Below are 13,746 nucleotides of genomic sequence, written 5' to 3'. Positions count from 1 at the left end.
AATGGCACTAGAGCTAGAGGTGAGAAATGAGACCTGGGGCTGTGTTTCAGCTTCAGAGACTTAATTTTAGGTGTCTATTTGTAGACAGGTCTGCTTAGCTTCCATTATCATCAGGGGAGATGAAGATCTCAATTTAATTGCATAGAGAGGCGTTTCAGATGCCCAAGGTACCTTTCAGATTGCCCCAGATACCCCTTTTTTGATTTGCTGGAATGGCAGCTAGAGGCTGAGTCTAAGTAATAATATATGTGCCAGCTCCAAGGAGGCGATACTGTGCTTTGTCTCAGATGGAACTATGTGGCCATGTGCAGGCATCTGAATTGAGTCCCAAGTCAGTACTGTCCTTAGAGTCAACAGATTTATTCAGCTGATGAGATATCTACCATAAGGTGAGCTCAAAAATATCCTAAACTCCATACTTGAATGCTACTGAATGTAGCACAAGTGTATGTAGAACAAACTTCCAGCCAACAAAATTGGATGACACGCTGGACTGGCGTATCACTGAGTTGGACATAAGAGAGAGTACAGGGGAGCACTTTCACAGGAAGGGAAGGAAATTTTGCCCCGTCACAAACCAACATCTCATATTTTTGTTCAATTTTCAAATGGCAAGGAATTTTTACCTCTTCTCTGAACACACCCACACCCTGGTCATGGTGTACAGCTTCTCACAGAGAGCTCTCCTTGCCCAATCATACCACAGGGTTTAGTGGTGGACTTGCTGGTGTTAGGCTAACGATTGGACTCAATGATCTTAAGGATCTTTTCCAACCTAAATGATTCTATGATTCTACAATTCTATGATTCTGTATGATTGCATGTATACCTAATGTGCATGTTACGTGTATACCTCTGCCCAACGGGCACCATCTACCCAACAAGTTAGGATTCAGGGATGAATTCCAGCTGTGGTGGTGCTGGCTGAGTGGCTGAAAAAGCACACCTGTCCCTTCTATTGTAAATTTGCTTAATACCCCTCTTAGCTCTGTACATGTTATTCTCCACCTGTAATCCTGGTAAAGCTTCTAAGACTATTACCTTCCCCACCAGTATTTTGTACATCCCAATTTAGCCCCACCCCCCCATACCTATGAGCAAATTACAGCTAACTCCAGGATCCCGGTTCCTGTGCACCTTCCCTCACTCCCTCCCACCTTTGGCACGTTGTACCCAACCTTGGGTTACTTTGTTCCTTCTCCTCCTGCTGCCTCTCAGGGATCTGTGCATCCTATGCTGCTCTCTGTGCCCTAGCATTCGTGTCTCACTCACAGCTCCTTCACTATATGTACCAAAGCCAGCCAGTTGTTGACTTTCATTAAAAATAGTGGACAGAAATATTACCATTATCTTTTCCACCATTTTTTCTTCTCTGGAAAGGGCTATATATACGATATTGTTACTATAGGTAAATGGATTCTTTTTGTGTATTTTATATTGGACTACTGAATTAGAGATGAGTTATAAGCATATCACTAATGTTTACTCCTTGGGTGCTTATTCTGTTACTCACCTTGATATTCCTTGGCTCTCCCTATCGAATGGGAGTTTATAGGGTTTCCACTGTTGGGTTTTCAAATACAAAATTCAGTCAGTACTGAGGGCTTTACAGGGAATGATACTGCGTTTGAGGAGTTCATAAAAGCTTTCAGTGAGGAAAAAGGAAAGCTTCGTTTCAGAAGGGAACTGAGTGTGGTTTTCCAGCAGGGTATGTTTACCAAAAATATTATTAGGGTGACTTTGGATAAATGATTATGTGTTGAAATTAGCAAGCAATAAGAAAGGGCTTGCCTACAGTATTGATTTTACACTGAGAGGGATACATCAGTGACAAATCTCAATGTACCTTGACATGAATGATTTGAAATTAGGATATTTAGGATCCACACAGATCGTGATTTCTCTGTTGCAGTGCATGTGAGGTGAGTGTTTATGAACACATCCCATGTATGTAAGCTACCCATCAATATACTTCAAAAAATTTACCTAGTGAAAAATCAGGGTGGTCTCAGCTGCTGTAAAAGTCGAAGGCTGTGAAGGGTTAAGCCTAACTGCATTTTTTTTTCTCATTGAGCGGGTGGGGTTAAGGCAAGGGGGGAAGCTATAAAAATGTAAGATTTGGAATGTAGCACTGTTGCCTAACAAGACCTCTCTCTGACATTAAATTCAGTCTTTTTTTCAGGGCTGGCAGGCAAAGCAAGTTCTATTGCTGTCTTAAAGCTGTGTAAGGGGTCATGTGACTTTTGCTTTCATAAAAATAACTTTTATTGCAAAATCCAGTTTCCTTTGTCTGCTGTTTATACTGTTTAAACAAAGTTTATGAAGTGTTCTATAATAAGGTACCCAAATGTCATCTTCCATTCAGTCTGACAAGCATCCTTCATTGCATAATCATGAAGCTTAACCTAGGCCATCTGAGAGGCTGGCAATCTAAACCCTGAACCAGCCTGGCATGGTGGAGAAATTGCTGTGTTTTCCAGTTTGTTTACTAAAATGATGAGGTCTTTGCTGAACTGCAATATTTATTCTTTGGCCTTTGTAAAATGCCATGTGTTTGGGGATTTATTTTAAACTATTTAGTCTAAATACCTATGCAGATTTTTTCTTGCTATTGTTTTTAATCATGTAAAGAAATCTAGTCCATTCTATTCTTCCTAGAAAGGGGAGGAAAAGATGGGCTCCACTACAGATTGCTTCTTTTGGGCTTTGGAGAACTGAAGTCGGTTCCCAATGTGACCACAAAGCTTTTACTGCAATTTAAGCAAGTAACTTAGCACTAGACCCACAAAGGACATAGAAGGTAGCATTGTTGGGCTGAGATGCCCATCAAGATCCAGATTCTTAGTTACATGCCTGGGCTACCACTTCAAAATGTGAGTAGTTACAGAGATCTCCCAAAAGCCCCACCCCGAGCAAAAAGATGCCTAAACCAGTCAACAGGAAACAGTATCTGACAAAAGGAGAAGTTTCATATGGATGACGAGAACTGAGGCGTGACCTGGGTTGAAGTCTCCCTGATTTCAGTTGAATATTCTGGCCACTAATTCTACGGTCATTTTTATACTCCTCAGCCCAACAAGTATTACGCTTCTACACAAAGAGAGGCAGTTTCCACAGTGAGACTGATGGAGATCCATCCTATACTGTCCTCTGCTCTGGAAGTTTTAAAAGGCAATACATGAATACACATTTCCCCTGTGGGTAAAATCCAGTTTTACCCATATAGTTGAAAGGATAAGGGTAACACAGCCACTGGCTCTCTTGTTTTGTGCAGGATTCTGTCTAGCAGGACAGCTCTGGGAATGCTTGCTGAAATTGGGCTTGTGAAGTCACATAAAAGAGGAAAGTCTACACTTTGAATCCTGATGCTAGTTAGGTGTAGGACAGATGTTCCACAAAGTCAACATTAAGGTCATTTTAGGCTTGTCCACAAAAATAAAGAAAATATCAAGAAAATGGAGGTTTGGTGAAAATTTTTTTGTTGTTTTCTTTGAAAATTTCCAACTGACTGTTCTGCTGTTTTCCTCCACAGTTATGGCCTCCACAGCAGCCAACAGACTATCAGCCAAGACATTTATTTCTAGAGGTAGTGCCAGTACCTCCTGTCATGGAAAAGGCAGCATAAGGGAGATATTTCATGCAATTTGACCTGCTCAAAGAGAGATTAAGATTCTGACAGAGAGGTGGTGATAATGGGTTCCTCACTAAGCATCAAGCACTATGACTGTCCTTGTTCACCTCTGCAAATTCAACTCTAGGACAGACAAATATGTCTAGGGACTTAGGGATAATAAGCACCTGGAAGCAGATTGGCACCCATGTAAAAGTCTGAAGTAAAAGGTTCTTATTATTCTACTCAACCTAAGAGACAGGCTATAGCAATCAGGACTAATTGAAGGGTGATGGTAGCTTTTCTAGGTTAGGGCAGCACAGCCTGAAGTCAACAAATATAGGGTCAGTTTAGGAAACACTGGTGTTGTCAAAACAAAATCATCACCTGGTTTGAACAAAAAATTGACATTTCTACATTTCCTACAGAAGAATCAGGAAATAGGTTTTAAAACAGGTAACCATTTTGGTTTGAGTTCCATGAATTCCATGATTAATTCTCACCTGTGGTGAATCTGGGGCTTTTTCCCAGTGTTGCAGAAGTCTACAGGGTTTCTAGTAGTCAGGAAAACTCAGTGGAGTCTCCCAGGGCAGAGCTGAAAATCTAAAACTTGGGTTCTACAGCTTATGATGGAGGTTGCCAAGTGTCCAGGCTTATTCCTCAGTGGCAGGATGAAGCTCTCATTAGAGTAAGAAATTTTAGGCTCTGAGAACAACAATATAGAGTCTGGAAATCCAGATTGATCTGCACAGTAGATCTGTCTTGAATTCACAGGCCAGGGAAGACCAAGCTCCTGATTATCCTACCAAGCAGTGATTTTTTGGTGGCAGGTATTCAGAACTCTGAGTGAGTTTTGATAAAATTGGGTTTGATTCCTACAAATTGGGATTATCTAATGGAAGCCTGCTTATCCAAAACTGCCAGTTACACAACAGAATAAAATAACACACCCGAGTTATCTTTGCAAACTCCTCCTACTGGATCAGTCGACGTTTTTCTTCTCTATTTTCTATTCTAAGCTGCTGTGTGATTTGCTGTGCAGTGTTAAATGCTGATCTCCTGCCAGTTGTATGCCTCAGAATCCATGTTGAAGGAAGCAATTCCTCATTCTAGTTGCAGGTCCAAGGCTGCAAGCAGAGTGTGGAGCTCTTGTTTATGGGTTTGAAATGTGTGGCCTAAATCTTGTGCATGTCCTCTGATAGGAAACCAAATCAGAGAGCTCACCACTTTGCCTATAGATGCCAGTAGATAAGATACATACACTAGTTTGCTTCTGTGATCTGGTGAGAATCAATCTGCACCTGCAAAACAGTTGAAGAAAAAGGCTGCTGCAGATCCACAGTAAGTATAGCAGGACAGTATTCTTTGCGAGTGCAAAAAATTCTTCTAGAATCTGTCCTTATGTTGTCTTCCCCACTAGGTGCTTCTATGTCCTTTCAGACCTCGGGTCTTACAAATCATGCTGTGTAGTTAGAATGTCAGCATCAATCCCATCTTCTCTCTGACTCCATTCTGAAAGAATCAGTATAAAAGGGAGGAGCTTCCTCTCAGCCTTCCAGATGAGTGCATATGGCTCAGTTACTAAAGCAATACTGTCCTGATGAGGAAGTGACAAACTCATTCTAAGGTATAGGCCAGGTGAGAGTGTCACTTGTTTGTTATTCTGCACAGTAACATTTGAATAAAATGATACGCAAAGGCTTTATTTAAGTGTTTCTGAGAATATATACCTTTTACTTGGAATAACAAGAAGCCAAACCGAGCCAGAAACTATGAAAACTGATGGAAAACAATCAGTTCCATCCCCTGCAAAACAGACAGGATTGTCCTTCCTGTTCGGCTGGCGTGATGAAGAATGGATAATCTGCTTTTATTCCTTAGCAATAAGTCTGAAAGAGAAATGGCAACATTTTACTTTTGATTTTAATACTTTCTGTATTCCAGTGTCTAAATTAAAATTCTCCTTGCTAGAGCTTGGGCTAAGAAGTAATTGCTAAAGGTTTCAACTTACAAACTTCAAAATCAGAAGTCCTGACAGAAGGATGTGAGAGCTTTTTCTTCTGAAGGATACATGATTTACACTGCCTGGTCTGGCCTCCAGCAGGGACAATGGGATCATTGCCATTTTCTCTAAAGTTGCAGTTGTCTTCCTAATCACCCTGTAGTTTAGCTGAGGAATATTTAGACTACAGTGGTAAATGTTTGGGTATTAAGACCCTTTTAGAAAAAAAAAAGGATCAGGGGAGGAACATTTAGATAAATTATTTCTAAAACAATAGACCAAGAAATCCTTGACAAAAAATAGACTAGTGCCAGACATATGCATACAGCAAAAGAGTTTGTAAGGAGAGGTGTTAAGGATTTTCAAGCCTGTACCCAACACATAACAAGTAGGGAAAGGATAAGGTGCTCTTAATAAACCTGCAACTTTCTTCAGAGCTTACAAAATCATCTCTGAATCCATCCGGAATGGTACACAGACTGGTGCTTTATAATTCTGTATAGGGATCTCCATACATTCCAGAAAATATTATTTAGTTTTCCAGAGAGCTTGTAAGCATTTCCTTATTCCATAAGCGCAATGAGATACAAAGATTTTTCCAAAAGACCGTTCTAACAGAACTTATTATGCCTGACAAGCCTTGAATTGGCTGTAAGGTCTTTTTTTTTTTTGCCTTGAAAGGTAAATTTAAGTTAATTCATAAGCTTTGCTACTGTTCTTTTGTGTGTGTGTGTGTGTTTGCGTGTGTCTGGTTTTGGTTGTGTTGGGGTTTTTTTTGAGGTGGTTATTTTTTTTTAATTTTTCTTTCCTTGCTAGCCACTTCTCCATTTTAGGTCCCTGAAAATGTTTCAGGTGCTATTCCTACTACAGTTATTGAGTTCTGCCTTTTAATTCAACAGCAGAGGTCTGCAGTCATACATTCATGTGTGAATATCTCGAGATGCAAGTGAACCACTCGTGGTGGATAATTTAGTTTCAATCTTAATACATAATTTTAGAGAACATACTTTTAAAATTCAGATTTAGAACACACATTGAGAGTAAATAAGGGAACAGCAGAGTATTCAAGGAATAAACAGTGGTCTCGGGAAGCAATTTTTTATACTATAGGTATAAAAATAAAAAAAAAGAAATTAAAAAATAAAATATTTATATCTTCTTATTTGTCATCAATTAGATCAATTATGCCAAATATCCTGTGAACTATAATTCTGGCAAATCCTGTGGCTATAAGATAAATTTCATTAAGTTGGAGGCACTGAAGATCATGTCAGATGTGTGAGGTGTCCCCTGCACAGAGGTATTCAGATGTAAACAGAAAAACTTCAAACATATTGGCATCCAGTTCCCTAAGGAAATTGAAAACATAATCAGACTTAACTTATCCCCATTCGTTGTTATGCAGTTAGCAAGCAGCTTAAAAGGTTGGCAAGCTCTACCTCTTCCCCTCTGGGGAAAAACAAACATAAAATTAAAGTGAATGCCCTTATTAGGATCCTGTTTCTTTTTAATGTCTTCCTTATTCCAGACTTTTATTTTACCAAAATCAACGTGTTGACTATGTCCTACCGGAGCATTGATAGTAAACTTGAACACTCCTTGCAACATTATCAGAACGGACAGATTTCTCAAACTCTCATCCTATCATTGGACAAAAGCCCTTAGCTAGACAATACAACAGCTTGATTTGTGGGAAAGGCGGTGTTAAGAACCCTGAACTGGCACTAAATGGAATCAGAATTGTTTGCTCCTTTTCATCGCATTGAACATACAGACTGCTTGGCTGTGTTTATACTACTGAGTTGATTCAACCCTTGAGGCTGAATAGTGCTGGCTGGCTCGTGTCCACACTCCACAGGGTCAACTCCCTCTACAACTGACTTCTCTTAGTGACAACTAGAGTGGTCCAAAACAGAGTCAAGGAAAGCACAAGAATTAAGCAGTGTTAAGATAAGTGTGAATGCCTGAGCTCATTACCTGATCCTCTGTTTAGCAGCGTAGGTATGCCCTAAAGAAAAAAATATCCAGTTGCTGTGAAAATTTAAACACAAGTGACCAGAGCAACAGTGATGATGAATCTATTAGGTGTGTGAGTGAGTCTATAGGGGTATCTGTCACAGCCTAGGAAGAGGGACCCTCCCTAGGATTCTCAGCAATATTTGTGTCTGGAGAAGCAAAGCAGAGACCTGCTTCTCAAGATCATGGTCACAGCAGTCATGGATCATGAAGAACTCTGCTGCAGCTGTGCTAACAAGGATCACATATACCTTGGTATAGGCTAGGAAGCTATGCCTGCCTGCACCCAAGGGCTCCTTACCCGTCCTGCATCTATGTATATACATATATATACACACACACATATATATATTTATATATGTATATATATGGGTGTATATATATGTATATACATATATATATGGGAGACAAAATTCATATGCATATACATAGATATACAGATACATACATGAAATAGAACCAGCACTGCTCTCTGGTTTGTAAAAAAGCAGCTCGTGCTATGGCACTCAGTATAATTTTAAATTGCTGCTAAGAAGTCTTTCTGACAATGGAGCCATTGATTTGAGTATGGTCCTTTTAAGATGTTGCCCTGGGCTGCTGTTGGGAAGCTGCTTCATGGGCTGCCAGATATGTCATTTTGTTGTGTAACAGCAGGGGTAGATTAGGACATGAGGCCATCAAGAGGCTTGCTGGAATACTGGATAGTCTGGGAGAAGCCAAATCCAACATGAGTCCCACTCACGGTATCTTCTTGGAGTGTGGGGGTGGGACACAGGCACACACCATCTCTTAGCCTCTGCCTAGTTTGTCCCAGCCCATCAACAACTGAGCTTGCATCAGAGTGGAGCTTGAGGGTGAACTGACACTTATGTACCATGGACATTCAGGAGATAAGACTTGGGCACAAAACTGTAGCAGATACCAACAAGACACTATAGATGTACTTTTTGTTTACTAAATTAGAAATAGCTTTTTTCCTATATGTTAAATCTTCCATCTATAGTAGCTCAAACCTTTATAGCAGAGTTGGTCAGGTTGGATTGGGAAAATTATTTAGGTAACATTGAAAATTCTGCCTTGAAAGATTGAGTCTAGGGAGGTGTAATACCAAAAATACACTCCAGTTTAATATTGAGCATGGTACTGCAATATGTTTTCCCTTGATACACTCACAACTTGATATGATATTGAAAATACAGCCAATTGTCCAATCTCAATGGTCAGATTATGTTTGTTGAAGTTAGCCCATGTCCTGGGTACAGAGATGTATGAGCTAGCTGCCTGAATGAAACCATAACCCAAATTCACATAGCAGTATGTCTGAGCCAATGTATTTTATTACACTCTTAAACCACTTTTATAGCTACACTGGGAGCACATAGTAACACAGGGGATAGGTTTAGGCACTGACCTGTTAACGGTCTATCCATACCTGGCATGGTATGGCCTGTCCAGCTAGCACTTTCCCAGACAATGTTCAAGCCCAGCTCAGGGCCTGGCACAGTCCTGGGACTCTTCCCAAATGCAATATGAACAAAGCTACCTGCTCTAGGTGGAAAGAGAGTTTAGCTGTGTGATTGCAAGCTGTAGCATGCTACATGCTTTTGGACCTAGATAATTGGCTCTGGTCCATTTTATTTACTGATAGAGATACAGCCAAACTGATCCATGCAGGGTGAGCTTAGCTTCTGCACACCCAGTGTACCACTTGCACTGGACATGTTAGGAATTAGGATGCAGAGATTTCAGACTTCCTCGGTTTAGGTTTGGAAACACATTTTTTTGTCTGCTTGTGGAATCCCAACTCTTCAGTTACTTGGATAAAGGAGGAGAAATGACTGCAAGTGAACAAAGTCATATCTACAGGGACATGACCAGTTTAGGCAGGATGTTTCACAGGGTGCACTGGTGATGATCAGGTTCTCATTTTATACATCCGTTTGTAGCCAACTTTGGTAATCTCAGCTTGAGTGCTAGTTAAAAGAAAAACCAAACAAAACAGTATGCCAAGAGAAAAAGTGAAGAAAATAAGTCAATAGACCTCTTCGGGGTCTGTCTAGTGGCATTCATGTCATCTGCCTTATACACAGTGCTTATGTCTGAGCTAATCTCTAAGCTCCCTTTCAAGTCATTAGAGACAAATAGGCACTTTTAGGGACTGATTAATCTGACCTGTTTTAGATATATAGGGACAGATGAATCATACCTTAAAATTATCTATTTTTCTCCAGTAGTCATAAAGGAAGCACATGGCAATATTCTCACACGTCATTTCTACACATCCACAGGAGACACACAAAACTTCTAATTCCTCAGTCTACGACGGTACCATACAATTATTTTTAATGCTTTCTTCAAGCTTTCTGAATAAATCCATACACAACAGCAGTAGGCCACCAAGGGATAACTTTCAGCGCACATCCAGTCCCCCCATGGCGGCCAGGCAGTGAAGGGTAGGGGTGCAGACCTCCGTGAGATGTGGGTGACACACAGTGGCCCCGGGGTGCAGTTTGGGGGCCCTCTGCAGCACACAGCAAACACAGCAGCCACGGACAGGGTGGGACTTGGGCTCTGCTACAGCTGCAGATTTACAGCATGTTAAACCTCCAGCCACTCAGCTGCCAAGAAGCATGGGCAGCCACAGTAGTTACCTTCTTTATAGGAAATGAATAAGCACAAAAGGGCCATCTGATACCCCACACACTAATGTGTGAGTCCTGTCTTATTAATGACAAGAGAGATCTGAGGAATAGGCAGAGATGTGAAATCTGGTACTTCTGCTTTTTAAAGTATGTTAATAACTCTGTCTTTCTTAACCCTTCAGTTTTTCTCTTCTCCAGAAAAAAAAAAGTAAAAGTAACTTTTAGACCCATTGGGTTTAATATACCTTGAATTTAGTAGTACCAGAAGGGTCTTAAAATGCTGTATTAATTATGGGCCAGATGTTGTATGCAGCGCCAAGCTAAATTGATAGGACTGTTCAGGGCTGTAAGTGCTGTGCCACAAAGTTATATGTTTGTAGTCAGCTCTCAGGGGAAGGGTAACATGGCTGGCAGCTACGTACCACTGACAGAGAATTTTGACCCAGGCAGACAGGGAAAATCTGCATGATTTTAAGAATTATGTTATTTTTAAAAAATCTCTTCTACATGACTTCTGGAAAGGATTTACACTTTGGTATTTGGGAATTGAACTAGGCATTTCCGCTGGATTCACCTTGATCTGCTGCAATGTGCTCTGTACATTTATTGCTCTTTTTGGGTGCTGTTCAAATGCTGTGTTTATACTTGGTTTATAAATCCTATCTGAGATACTCAAATCTTTCAAAAAAATGTGGACACCCAATTTTCACTAAAATGAATAGGAACTTTAAATCCTGTCCCTTCAGATGTCACTAAAAGCTTATGAAGCTGCCTTTTAATGTTTTTATAAGCATTATAACATTGTACAAAAATTATTAATTTCAGTATGCTGAATACTTTTTTTCACCTTCTCTCCTTACAAAATGAAAAAAAAAATGCACTTCTTTTGTTAATTTCATGGCAACATATTTGTCTTGAATTTGGATTTTTATCAATAACACAAAAGCCAAATGAAAGTATTCTGCAGAAGCTAGTGCCACTTTTCTTCAGAATCACCTACCTTTTACATTTGAAAGAAAAGTAACCTCCTCCTGTATTTCCTGTATTCCATTTTCATGCAGTAAGCCGCAAAACTCAAGGTTTTTCTTGGCTTCTCATTCTGTAGAAATATCAGTCAATCATCAATATAAACATAAGTATGTGACGACATTATTAGCAACATATAATAATATGTTAAAGATATAGTAGATATACTATAACACTTATTACATACATTTTATATGGGTATTGCACAATAGCTGTTATAATGCTCCCCCTCCCTCTGGTGTAGATTCCCAATGTTTTGAAAATCTGTGAGTAACAAATTCTGAGCTACCATCATGCTGAGTTACTAGGGATATCTGACTCCACGAATGGCATTGGATCTATTATACCCAATTTATTCTATAGCATCATAAATAGCTGGGAGGAGTGTCTGATACACCACAAGGCTGTGCTGCCATCCAGCGAGACCTGGACAGGCTGGAGAGCTGGGCCGAGGGGAACCTCCTGACATTCAACAAGAGCAAGTGCAAGGTCCTGCCCCTGGGGAGGAACAACCCCAGGCACCAGTACAGGCTGGGGGCTGAACTGCTGAAAAACGGCTCAGTTGAGAAGGACCTGGGAGTGCTGGTGGGCAGCAAGGTGACCCTGAGCCAGCACTGTGCCCTTGTGGCCAAGAAGGCCAACGGTGTCCTGGGGTGCATTAAAAGGAGTGTGGCCAGCAGATCAAGGGAGGTTCTCCTCCCCCTCTACTCTGCCCTAGTGAGACCGCATTTGGAGTATTGCATCCAGTTTTGGGCCCCCCAGTTCAAGAAGGATGTGGAACTGCTGGAGCAAGTCCAGCGGAGCGCTATGAAGATGATCAGGGGACTGGAGCATCTCCCATATGAGGAAAGGCTGAGAGTCTTGGGTTTGTTCAGCCTGGAGAAGAGAAGACTGAGGGGGTATTTCATTAATACCTATAAATATCTAAAGGGAGGGTATCAGGATGATGGGACCAGGCTTTTTTCATTAGTGCCCAATGACAGGACAAGGGGCAATGGGCACAGGTTGGAACGTAAGAAGTTCCACCTCAATATGAGAAAACACTTCTTTCCTGTGAGGGTGCCAGAGCAGGGGAACAGGCTGCCCAGGGAGGCTGTGGAGTCTCCTTCCCTGGAGACGTTCAAAACCCGCCTGGACGCGTTCCTGTGCCCCCTGCTCTGGGTGTGCCTGCTCAAGCAGGGGGGTTGGACAAGATGATCTGCAGAGGTCCCTTCCAACCCCCACCATTCTGTGATTCTGTGATAATCAACAAATGGCCATTTGGATTTAGGGCCTCCCAATAATCTCCTTCATCTAAAGTTCTAATCAAGAGATTTTGTCCTGTATATAGTTTCATTTAAAAATCTTTGATATGACCAATAGGCAACTTGAAGGTGAATTGCTGGAGCAGCTTGTTTGTGTAAAAGCTATGAGCTGAAAAGGTTGCTTGCAAAGAGGGGTGAACAAATCTTAGTATTTACTGCTCTTGTTGGAATAACTGAGCCTAGATGATAGGACCTGGGAAAATAGACCCTTGAGGCATTCTTCAGAGAGATGGTACTGACTTTCTTTCCTTCATGCTGTCCTGGTGTTGGGTTGAAAGTATGGAGTTTTCTTCTGTAGTGGGTCTCTGTTCCTCCATTAACGGCAGACGCAGAACAACTTAGAACTGGTCTTGAAGTTTTGTTTTGTATTGGATAGAGAATGGAGATGAGCCACTCTCAAAACAACTTCAGCATAGTTTCCTGTAGGTTATTCAGGCAAAGTTTGCCCTGACAATGTTCTCATCGTTTGGGTTGCTATAATGCAAAACTATGCAATTATATTTGTACAGAATCTCTCAAACAATATGTACCTCATCGCATTCTCAGGACTGAGGTGAAAGAGGAGATGAGACTGAGTCTGCTATAAATGCCAATAAAAAGTAGCACAAAGCTAGGGACAATATGCTGTCTCCATGCATGGACTGTTGCATTGGACCCTACATGGTGAATAAAGTAATACATTTAGATGACAGCTGTGCTGGAGCCAGTTCAGTAGATCTAGCTTTTGAAATTACCACATGTGCCCAAATGGCTTTTGGCAAGCTCTGCACCTTGCTGCAGGGTGTCTTGGGAACAGTGGTGCCCATAGTCAGCTCAGTTTGCAACTCCTCCTCCTTTTCTCTTCTCCTTCCCTGCCTGCTGAAGCTTCGAGCTGCAACTGTCTGCCTCTGGCCCTGCAACCGTTCTCCTTAGGTATTGATCTGGCAATGGATTCAAATACAATAACAGAGAAAAAAAAAAGAATAGGCCTAAACTGAAAAGCAAACAAGCTTATTTTAACTGCAATCAGAAATCCTTGGCATACTAATCTATGTAGCCACCTTCTATGTATCTGTATAGCCACTGTCTTGACATGCAGTGCTAGGTGCAGTTTCCTGGTTGGAAATGGTCTCTGTGCAGTGTTTATTATCATGCCATCTCCTCTCC

Source organism: Phalacrocorax aristotelis, chromosome 1 (assembly GCF_949628215.1).
Source record: "Phalacrocorax aristotelis chromosome 1, bGulAri2.1, whole genome shotgun sequence".
NCBI classification, from domain to species: Eukaryota; Metazoa; Chordata; class Aves; order Suliformes; family Phalacrocoracidae; genus Phalacrocorax; species Phalacrocorax aristotelis.
This window is presented reverse-complemented; position numbering follows the sequence as displayed.